Here is a 12,392-nt window from a genome sequence, read left to right on the forward strand (position 1 = left end):
GGCCTAGGGAATGCATAGAAGGTTTGAAGGCTAAGCTGATCATCCCTGTATTTAAAACTCAAGTTGCTATTAGATTTGTAAGAGTATCCATATGGGTTGTTGCTGCTACTGCCGCTGCCGCTGTTGCTGCTGCTGCTGTGTGCCTTCAAGTCATTTCCGACTTAGGATGACCCTATCATGAGGTTTTAATGGCAAGCTTTTTCAGAGGGGGTTTGCCACTGCCATCCTCTGAGACTGAGAGAGTGTGATTTGCCCAAGGTCAAATTTACATGGCTGAGCCGAGATTAGAACCCTGATCTCCAAGGTCATAGTCCAATGCTCAAACCACTACACCATGCTAGCTTCTACAATGGCTGTCCATCCAAAACAATTCATAATACATCCATATGTATTACCTACTATGAAAAGCGTCACATTCCTTACCATTACAGATACCCTTAGGCTACAGAGCTTTTGACTTCACATTCCCCTGATCCTTTTATGCTCATCCTCTTTGTAGGTAAGCGGACTCCTACGTATATTTATCAGTTTTATCTAGCAACAGATCTAGAGGGTTAAATTCATTGTCCAGTTTTGTAAGCTTAGAAGTTACAAATCATAGAAACATGCCAGTAGTATATAAATGCAGGATCTGAGATGAGTGAGTTATAGTGAGGATGGTAGTATGGTGAAACAGAATTTTCAGATACAACAGTGCTCAATGAACCACTTACTGCAGGTCTGCCCAAGTACTGAGGCCTTCTGAAGAGGCCCGTCTCTGCGTCTCACCAGTGAGGTCAATACACTGGGTGAAGAGATAGGAGAAGGTGGACCTTCTCAGCTATGGCACCTTAATTGTGGAATGTCCTTCCCTTGGAGGTCTCAGTAGCCTCAATGCTCATTTTATTTAGGCACCAAATAAAACTATGGCTGTTGACTAAATACTTTGGGGTCTAACTGATTTACTCCAAAATTATTTCTACATATGGGTTTAAATTGTTTCATCCTTAACCTTTTTAATTTCTCAACTTATTTAGCATGCTTTAGTCAAATTGCATTATTTTTATTGTTTTAAATTGCCCTAATCTGGTAATACTGATCTATACTGACATCCTGAATATTTTAATTAATAAACAATCAGCTGTGTACATTACGGACAATCCTAGGAACTGGCTACCTAGTTGATTTTGTACAAGGAATGGTGGTTATCACAGAAAAAGTATCCCTAACCTATCTATGTCTAGTCATCTTGCTTTAATATGAGCAGCAGTCTACTATTTTTAGAGATGGATCCTCATGACCCTCTTGAGCCAGGGGGGTGTAGAGCAGACACTGCTATACAGATGCCAAATGCTACATAAGATTGTGTCTGGCTGTGTATTTTTGACCTGTCATGTTTCATAACAGAAAGTACAGCGAGCTTATGCTGGCTCCAGAAAGAACATCTGTGTTGTGAATAAACTGAAAATGTTTTGAGGTCTTGTTCTTGAAGATAGAGGCAGCTAAAGTCAGGACCCCAGCTTTCCATCACTCTACCTGTTCTCTCATTCCTCTACTCTGGGTTTATTCCAAGCATTTTCTCCCCCTACTGCACAAGAAGCCAAAGAACTGAGACCAGGGAGATATTGGTTTCTGATCTGCCCAGCTCCATCTGTTATTTTGTATGACCATGCAGTGCATTGTAGAAAGGAACAGAGACAAAACATTTAGATCCTGAGATTTCAAAGCAGGTACTGTATATACAACAGTAATAAAACAAATATGCAATAAATAAATTTAAAATGCAGTATTTATCCAACCTATGAAACAGATGGTTAGCTTGGACAAGATGGTGAGGGTTTACACTAAATTGATTTTTTTAAAAAATATGGATCATAAACTAAAAACCTATGGAGTATGAGACATTTCAAAGGAAAATGGTATTTCCTTTGCCATTATAAATGTATGTGTTTATGTGCCTTCAACTCACTGGTCAACTTATGATGATCCCATGAATTTCATAGAGTTTTCATAGGCAAGGAATATTTAGATGTTGTTATGACAGTTTCTTCATCTGAAATATAGATTGCAGCACCTGGTATTTGTTGGCATTCTCCCACCCAAGTACTTACCGTGGCTGATTCTTCTTAGCTTCCAAGATCAGCTAGAATCTGATGCCTTTAAGCCTTGATCCAAGTGACCACAGATCAATCCTCAGAAGGATATATCAGGAGGACTTTATTTTTCCTGCATATATTGTGGATCCCTCACCCAATCCAAGAAAAGCACCTTCCCTCTTTGTAGTCCTTTCTGGTACTCTCTCAGTTAATACTTAATAATCACAATATGGTGATGAAGTGTAAATGTGAGGTCATAATGGAAAGGCCATGGTACAGCAAGACTATGCATGTTTGTTCAATAGCACCACTAAGCTGAATAGGGCTCACATCTTGTAATTGCATTTTGGACTGTAGATCGAAAACACTGGCACAGTGTATTACTACAGTGAAAACATTTAGGAATTATAAAGAGGAAACTGAAAGGGAGAACATGAGAAACCATAACCCTATGGTACTACTACACTTAAAATATGGGAGATGTTTCCTTTTGTCTTCATCTCAAAAAAGAACATCAATAGAGCTAGAAAAGGAAAGGAAAATGGCAACTAAAATGACAAAGGAATTACAGTATCTCCCTGTCATGTGTAGATCAGCTAATAAAGGTGAGGTATTTTAGTTTAGAGGACATTTTCCTGTTATCTCTGATCAATGATCAATCAGAGATAACAGGGAATGTTGACTATCCACCCCCGGCACGCAGCCCCCCAGATTTTTGGCTTCGGCCCCCCAGTTGTCAGAGGGACAGCAACCCGGCCCCCGGCTCAAAAAGGTTGCCTACCCCTGGTTTAGGACAAGCAAAGAGAATTATGTACACTCAAGATATGATTCATTTGTGGCTACTGGATGGGTTCAGAACTGAAACATGTTTCCAGAGCCATGGGTCTATCCACAGACAATGCCAGTACACATGATAGCTAAAAGTAACTCCACTGGACACCCGCAAACATAGTCCATGTGCTGCATCATTCCTATCCCTTCTGCTATCCCTATTCCACCCCCACCAACCTAGTCAAGAACATTGGAGAAACATCAAAAACAGTGTGAGCGTTGCTGAGAGTTGCATCAGAGAAAATTCCTCCCCATTTTTCCACTAGCAAGTATATATGGAGTGGAAGTCCCACTGGCAGAGGGGAGGGAAAAGGTTGGATCCAACCCTTTGATATGTGCTAATTCAGCTTCATGGGTTCTGATTAAAGAAACCCATCCAAGGCTTTGTAATGCACTATTTTCTGTTCCACATAAATCAGGCTTTCCTGTTTAATGTTATTTTCTATCTTATTATTGATAAATCTCTCACAAAAGAAGAGTATTTTCACAATATTCTGTGTTTTTGCCCTGCTGGCATATCCAGTTCCCAGACAGGCAGGCAAATCTGTGTCATGTGCAATTAGGTACAAAATTCAGCACAAAACACAAACCTGTGTGTATGTACATTGAGAAAACAAATACTCTGGTAATAAAGAAGTGCATTTGAGAAGGTACCTAGCAAGTCTACTGTGCCTCTTAATAGCTGTATAACAAGAAGTAATTCAGGAGGTTAAGGTTTTTCCCAGCATGCAGATGCAGCCATGTGGAGTCACAAGCAACATCTCTCATGAATTCCTGTTGCAAAGCCATTAATAATAAATAATAAAATAAAATTTTTATTTCTATCCCACTTTTTGCCAGGCAATCAAAGTGGCGTACAACAGGTTAAAATACATCCATATATACATAATGCCCCCCTTAAAACAAGATTAAACAATGTAAGATTAAAAACTACATATTAAAACCAACTAAGCGAAATAAAAATCATCATGGGCAGAGTTCACTGGATGGGAAGTCTTATTTGTGGTCTGCCTACTAAGAGGGAAGGCTGACCAATAACTAGGAACAGAAGTAAAGGAAGTGTGTCCTTTATATCCAACAATGATTACAATGGAAGACTGTTGGATCACACCAAAGCACTATCTACTCCAGCACTGTGTTTCCCACTGGGGATAATAAGATGCCTAAGGGGAGCCCATAGGCAAAACATGAGGGCAACCACTCCAACTAATCTTGAGACATATACTAACATCTGATCCTGAAACCAATACATAATTATCATGACCAGTAGCCACTTAGAGTTGTAGCCTCCATGCATTTACTTCATGCTGGGGTGAACAACATACTGGCCACAAGAAGCCCCAACCTGTTTTGTGCCCCTGCTACACTAGGTCTGTTCCCTCTGTCAAATTACACAATGCAACAGTACCAGAGATTTTCTAAAAACCTCTGAATTTTTGCTGTAAATTAAGACAAACAAGAAGCATGCAACTGGTTTTAAGTCAAATTACACTCCTGAGAGCCCCCAAGTAGCCTAGTTATCTTTGAAAATGGGGTTGGGAATCAAGCAGCTCTCCAAATGATGTTAGATGTCAAATTCCAGCATGCTTCACTATTATCTGTGATAGCTAGGACTAGTGGACCCTACAATCCAACAACATCTGGAAGACTGCCTGCACACATCTGGAACAAGCTGCACACTCCTCACTTGTCTTGTTCTTGACACTGCACTACCAAGTTATGGTGATAGTGGTAGGACGTAGTTATCCATGAGGTGAAATTAAACCCCTGACCTGTCCAGGTTTCCTACCCCAATCCCATCAAACAAAAAAACAAAATATCCTGGGGGGGGGGGGGGGCTTCAACCTTTTATCTATATCTTGTCTTGTCTCGGAAGATTATTTAACATTCTTTTAAAGAGTATTAAAAGAATATTCTTAATTTCTTTTATGAAATTAAGCATAACTTCCCCCAGCAAAAAGGAAAGATAAATTTTGTATTGCATGCAAAAAAGAGGCAAAGATAACTTTTCTAATCCCTTTACTCTTTAAAGCTGCCTGGGATTTTACAACAAGCTGTAAATTGTGAAAACGGGTGTTTTCAACACAACTCACTTTTCAGAAGACGTTATCTTAAGGCAGTAAGGGCATCCTCATTTTATAGAGTGAGATAGTATATGCAAGGGGGAAAAGCAAAGTGAACAAAATACCTGAAAAAGAACACAGAACCTTTGACACCTGGAACAGCCCCATAAAAGGGGGGGGGGGGGAGGTGTATTGGCAGCACAGGATGAGCAGTAGCTTCCTTGCAGATTTTTTGCCTGTTTTATTAGTGATACAAAACATTATTCTCTCAAGTTCAAACAAGGACTTTCTGGGCTTGGACACAGTGTTGTAGTTCTGTAACCTTATAAGAAGATGTTTTGTTTCCCTTGCTCATAGATCTTTCTAAATATGGTGACATTTCTAATAAGGGATAACAAAACACTATTATGGGATTATTTGAAGAGGCTCGGAATTTTAATAAAGGGACTAAAAGAAAGCATGTTGGTTTCTGCTTTGTCCTTTTGAATGTTCAGTTTTAATATAAACTGTAGACGCTAGCAGAAGCAAACAGTCTGACAAAATGCATTTGTTTTAAAGTTTAGAAGCTGTCTGAGGGTCAGGGGACACACAAAACCTCTGTACATCTCCCTCACTCAGTAAATGCCAGCTATCAAGCTGTGGTAAGAGGTAAATGGGGATGAACTGAGTAATCCTGCCAGAGCAGGACAAAAAATGCCAATGCAGCAAGATGCATTAGGAAAACTCCATTTGCATCACGCAAGGAAACAATTGCTAGAAGTGACTAACTGTTTACCATGCTGGCATTTCCCATATTGAAAAGCAACAGACACCAGCTGTCAAGCCTCAATGTCATTCTAGAAGGCCAAGGAGTTTGCAAGGACAGTTATGTAGACACAGAGAAGCCTTGGATTTTATTATCTATGTACTAGGTTGTGTGTGTGTGTGTGTGTTTGATTGAACTGATTATTAGCACCAGAGGTATCCAAGAGTTTCCATTTTCTGTGAGACACCTATTATCCAAGTGGGTGCAATCCATGAAGAAAAATGCAGAATGCAACCCTGTGATTTTTTTCCCTGTAATAAAATAGTAGTGAGAACACAGACTGGGTTTTTTGTTTTGTTTTGTTTTTGTAGTTTTGCTTTTCTTTTTTAAAAGAGGCTTGTTTGGGAGAACAATTGCCCAGAAAAACTGTTCATATATGCTTTGAGTCAGGAGTGGGTAAAGTTGAGGTCTGGGGCTACATGCCCCCCATGGCTATTTTGACAACCACTTACCCCTCCAGACTATATGCATCCGCCAGAAGTTCTGAGGAGCAAAGGATCCACCCCCCCCCCCATCCAGTACAATTGCCCAGCCCTGCTTGAAGTGGAAAACTGATGACTTTGGCCTACATGCCACATACCGATGGTCAGGCAAAATGCCTCACTGTGTCCCCACTGCCAGGGTCATATATCTGTTTACTTAGATTGGCTTTTGTGGACTTGGCCTGTTTGACAGCTGATGTTCCTCTTTTACAGGATCTTGTTGCTTCAGATAGAAAGAGTGAAGGTGGAAAGAGGGCTAAGTCATTTCAGGTATTTGTATAAACAGCTGATAAGCAAATGGCTTTGATTAACAAACTGAAAATGAAACCTCACACTTTTCTCTTTGAGTTTACTTACAAACTGTTCTTTTTCAGCTTACCAATAAAGACATATTATATCAAGTCTACATTGCAGAATATGTGTGCATGCCTGAATGTATTCTGATAATATGGCAGTCTACATTGTTTATGGCAGCTTGTTAATATAAATGTCATATGAAGAAATAAGAGGCATTTTCAGATTCATCTCCTTGATGTCATCCCCTTTCCTGTATTTACTGCTGCCGTTTGGCTCTGTTCTCACATTTAAGAAGCTGACAGCAGTGACCAAAGCTGATTCACAAACTGTGCTTTTGCTAATCCTTCAAGGAAGGTTTTCATTGCCACTAACATCTGTGGGCTGGTCTACATGGGCCAAGTAAAGTGGTCTTACTTTGTTTTCACAACACACTGTCAAAACAACATATGGGATATTTTGGGCCATATCCAAACCTTTCCAACACCTCAGGGCTTTGATCCAAAGGTGGGGGGGAGTGAACATTTATTAAAAATGCTCCATAGAGATGTTGGTGTAGGGCTAGGCAAGGGGAAGAGTGGTTGGCAGGCAGGTTGGGTCTGACAAGCCTGGTGTGTGTTGCTATGTTTTCCTATTTCAGTGTAATCCAGCCATCAGCTAAGCAGCCTCTTTCTCGTCCTCTCCCAAGTGTCACATTCATGTTTACTGTTTTTGCCCTTCCTCTCCTCCAGTCCTTCCACCCATCATTCACTTGCTCATTGTGAGGAGATTTCATGCACTTCCTTCCTGCCATTCCACCATATATATATCAGATCTCAGGGAGGATCGAAGGAGGAAGGAAGAGTGAAAGCAGTAAACAGGAATGTGGCAATCAGGGGGAAGAAGGAGAGGGTACCCCAGTCTAACCCCTCACTGCTGATCTCATGGTGGACATTTATTAGAGAATCTGAATATTTGCTTATATGTGGACTGTGGAGTCGAAGGCTTTCATGGCCGGCATCCATAGTTTTTTTGTGGGTTTTTCGGGCTATGTGGCCATATTCTATAAGAGTTTATTCCTGATGTTTCACTAGCATCTGTGGCTGGCATTTTCAGAGAATGCTTGCGTGGAAAGGAATTTGGTATGTGTATGTATATACACACACACACACACACACACACACACTGTGTGACCCTGGGAAGACTGGAGTGATTTGTATGTGTATTGTTCTGTTGCTAATGGCAGGCCTCAAGGTGGGAAGGTCTGCAAAAGACTATTACTGTCTGCTTGATTAGGGCTCATTGTCTGCTGGGAAACCCCTGACCCTGGGAGATTGCTCATTTGCATTTGTTGAGTCTTCATCTTGCTATTCCTCAGGACTGGTAGCCAAACCTTGTTGACTTTAAAGGTTTCCTCTTTCCTGTTGAAATTTTGGTGTTTGTGGATTTCAATGGCTTCCCTGTGCATCCTGACAAGGTAGTTGTTGGCATGGTGCAGAATTTCAGTGTTTTCAAATAGCATTTTGTGTCCAGAATGGTTTGTAGCATGTTCTGCTAGTGTTGATTTTTCTGCCTGACCCAGTCTGCAGTGTCTCTCATGTTCCTTGATTCGTGTTTGGACACTGTGTTTGGTGGTCCCTATGTAGACTTGTCCGCAGCTGCATGGTATACGGTAAACTCCTCCCGCTCTGAGAGGGTCTCTCTTGTCCTTTGCTGATCATAGCATTTGCTGGATTTTTTGTTGTTGTTGTTGTTGGTTTATAAACCACTTGGAGGTTGTGCTTCTTCACCACTTTGCCTATTCTGTCTGTGACTCCTTTGATGTATTGTAGAAATGCCTTCCCTTTGGGTGGTTGCTTGTCTTCACTCCTCTGGGTTTTTCTGGGTTTGGCAGCCCTTCTGATGGCTGAGTTGGAATAACTATTCAGCTGTTGAGCCTGGTCTAGGTGCTTCAATTAATCTTCCAAGAAATGGGGTTCGCAGATGCATTTTGCCCGGTCTACCAGTGTTTTGATAGCTTCGTTTTTGTCCTGGGTGATATTTGCAGTTCTTGTGCAGGTATCTGTCTGTATGTGTAGGTTTTCTGTATAATGTGTGGCCCAAACGTTGATTCTGTTTGTGGATGACTAGGACATCCAAGAATGGCAGTGTTCCTTCCTATTGTTTTTCCATAATGAATTGGATGTTGGGGTGGATGTTGTTCAGATGGTTCAAGAATACAGCCAGATCTTTTTCTCCATGGCTCCAAATGGTGAAAGTGTCATCCACGTATTGGAACCAAGTTGTGGGCTTTTTCGGTGCTGTTTCCAGGGCTTGCTTTTCAGTGTTCCATGTAAAAGTTTGCTATCACAGGGCTTAGAGGGCTTCCCATTGTTACCCCATCTCTCTGCTCATAGAATCCATAGTCCCACTGGAAATAGCTTGTGGTGAGGCAATGTTCGAACAGGGCTGTGATGTCTTCTGTAAAAATCTGTTGGATGAGTATCATGGTGTCCATTATGGGGACTTTGGTGAACAGGGAGACCACATCGAAGCTGGTTAGTATGTCTCCGGGTTTTAGTTCAAGGTTATTGATTTTTCCTATGAAATGAGCCTAGTTCTTGATGTAGTGGGGGGGTATGCCCTATATGGGTTTGTAATTGTGTGGCCAGAAACTTGGCCAAGTCATATGTGGGGGATCCAATAGCACTATGCGTCGGAGTGGAATGTTGGCAAAGCGTCAGGAATAAACTGTTATAGAATATGGCCACATAGCCCGAAAAATGCACAAAATACTACATGTGGGCTGTGCTCCATAGAGATGTTGGTGTAGGGCTAGGGGATTTTCATACATAAAGGATGATTAAATTTCTATTTATTCTGTTTTTCTTCATCATGTTTGTGTGTTTATATTTGAAATACCTCCCCCCATTCACTGGAGTGGCAAAGGTGGAAAGGGGATTGTATGGGGAAGCATTCAATCAGAGTGGATCCAATGGATTAACAGGCAAGCCACAGGGGCTATTGGCTGATAGGTTAGTGCCATGCTGGGAGAGAAGAAAGAAGTGAGTTAGCTAGGGGAAATGTGTGGCTGGTTGTGCTGGTGTCACTTTGAAGCAGTTTGTGTGTGTGGACTTAATGGGTTTTCTACAGGGTCCCTGCAGACCAGAAAAATGCAAGGTGATGTCAATCTTTTTTCATCAGTGTAGACACACTGTTTTGGATAAAGGCTTAAAAGTTAAAGTGAGGGATTTTTGTCTGTTTGTTTTTAAAGGTGGAGGTTTGGCTATTTTTTTCAGTCACTGGAATTAACTTGAAATAAAAAGACTTTCTACTATGAACAAAATATAGCTATGGCATGCACAGAAACATCAAAATCATTAGCACAATCTACTGTGATAACAAGGTTCTAGAACCACCAATTTTTTAGATCTTGAGAGAGGCATGCACAACTGGGCTGAGGGAAGGGAAATTCCCTACCTTTTCTTTCTCTCTTCAGCCCTTCATGTTCTTGTTATGTGACCCTAGCATAGCGATTTCTTGGCAAGGTTTATTTCAAGGAAGTTTGCCATTGTTTTCCTCTCAGGCTGAGATAATGTCCCTTGCTCAAGTTTCTCATGGCTGAACAGAGATTCATACCCTGGTCTCCTGGGGTTCAAGTTAATCAGTTTTTCTACTTACCTAATAGCCTTCAAAATTTAGTAGAAGTACCTTCAAGTCACCAGAACTCCAACCAGTTTTCAAGGATTACCCATAGGAAGCATGGAGCAGGGAAATCTGCTTCTGTCACCCTAGTTCTCTGTGTCTAAATTTAGATCTAACCCACTGTCTTTAGTACCATTTCCAAGAATATACTTAGAAAAGAATATATACACCTGAGCACAACCACAATATGTTTATCCTACTGTTGGAGCTAGGGCTGCCAGGTAAAATAATGATCAAGACTCCTGTCCTTTTAATGGTTGTGTAGAAGTGCGACTGTCAGCAGTTGTTGCTTGTTATGCCAGCTACATCTGCTCAAACTCCTCCTTCTACGCAACCATTGAAGAGACAGAAATTCTGTCCTTTATTTCACTTGAGGACCCAAGTTGGAGCTACAGGTGTACCACAGTTAACAAAGTGGATGCATTTCTGGGCATTACTTTGACAGAAACACTTGGTACCAGAGGCATAAATAACATGGAAAAATAAAATTCTTATACTGTAAAGAAAGAAGAACAATTCACCAAGTTTCAGCAAACATTTAAACCAAAACTAGCAATATGCACAGTTGCTGCATGGTCCCTAACCCTAGTATCAACCCTGGTTTTCATCTTATGATGAACCTCTGGTGAATAGATCACAAGGTTTTCTTGGCAAGATTTGTTCAGAAGGGCTTTGCCATTGCCCCTCTCCAAGGCTGAGAGAATGTGATTTGCCCAAGGTCACTCAATGAGTTTCCATGGCTGAGTGGGGAGTCAAACTCTAGTCTCCAGAGTTGTAATCTATACCATGCTGGCTCTACAGTAGGATTAGTTACTAAATCCCACTTTTCTTCCACTTTAAGCCTGATGCATTATTTACTACAGACATACTGCTGCAATTTGACAATGAAAATGTGTGTTTCTCCACTCCTGCTTCACTATATTCCCAATGTCAATACTGCTAAAATAAACCAATCAGCTAGAGAGAAGATGAGGAAAACAATAAGGGGCTAGCCAGGAATTTAAAAAAAACATTGTAAAAAAGAGCTTCTTTGGCCTTGTTCTCACTACATTTAACTTGGGATCAGGATCCGGGTAAAACGGGCATGGTTCCTACTGAATCTGATTTCAGAAACTGATTCAGAAAGGGAGGCCATGCTTTATGCCCATTTTTGCCCATTTAACCCACGTCAAAAAGATGTCGGTAAAATGGGGTGTTTTTTGGGCTGAATTGATTTATTTAGAAACAAACTGATTCAGCCCAATTGGGAACCAGGTGGATTTGAATCGGATTCGAATACACTCTGTTTCCCACTAGCAGCCTGGCCCGGGGTGCAGCTTGATGGCCCAGCCAGTCTCTGGCCTCTCCTGGCCCCAAAATCTCCTTACTGGCTTCTTTGATGGCTGACTGGGTTCCATGCACCTTTTTTAAAATTTCCTGTGGCCGGGGAAGCTGGGAGGAGGTTGCAGAGAAGCCAGAAGCCTTGCGACCTCCTTCCCGGCTACCCCCCAGCTTCCCTGTGACCTCCTTCCAGCTTTCCCGGCTGTGGGAAATTTTAAAAAATGTGCAGGGAACCCGGTCAGTGGCCAAAGAAGCTGGTAAGGAGGCCAGGCTGGGGCCTTTGGGACCAGGAGAGGCCAGAGATGGGCTGGGCCATCAAGCTGCCCCCCGCCACTTGCCGATTCCTGAACCGATTCCTGAAACTGGCACAAACATAGTGGGAACTACATTTTTTCAGAACCTATTTCAAGAATCAGTTTCTGGTAAGTGGGAATGGGCCCTTTGTCAGCAGCTTTATTAACTGAGGTATGTGCACTGTTTGTGGCAATTTGGTGTATCTACACTGCAGAATTACAGCAATTTGATACCACTTTAATTGCCATGGCTCCATCTTACAGATCTGTAGTTTGGTGAGAAACTAAAATTATCTGGCAGAAAATTGTAAATATCTCAACTGCAAATCCCAACATTTCATATAATAATAATAATAATAATAATTTGTTTTATTTATATACCGCTATTCCAAAGATCATAGCGGTGAACAGCAAGTAAGCTAATTTGCCCCCAACAGTCTGGGTACTCATTTTAGCGACCTCGGAAGGATGCAAGCCTGAGTTGAGCTTGGGCCCTTTGCTGGTCTTGAACTCGCAACCTTGTGGTTTCGAGTGAATGGCTGCAGTACAGGCATTTAACCACTGCA

The sequence above is a fragment of the Sceloporus occidentalis genome, unplaced genomic scaffold, assembly GCF_023333645.1.
Source record: "Sceloporus occidentalis isolate IW3139 unplaced genomic scaffold, rSceOcc1.0.p SCAF_1, whole genome shotgun sequence".
Taxonomy (NCBI): domain Eukaryota; kingdom Metazoa; phylum Chordata; class Lepidosauria; order Squamata; family Phrynosomatidae; genus Sceloporus; species Sceloporus occidentalis.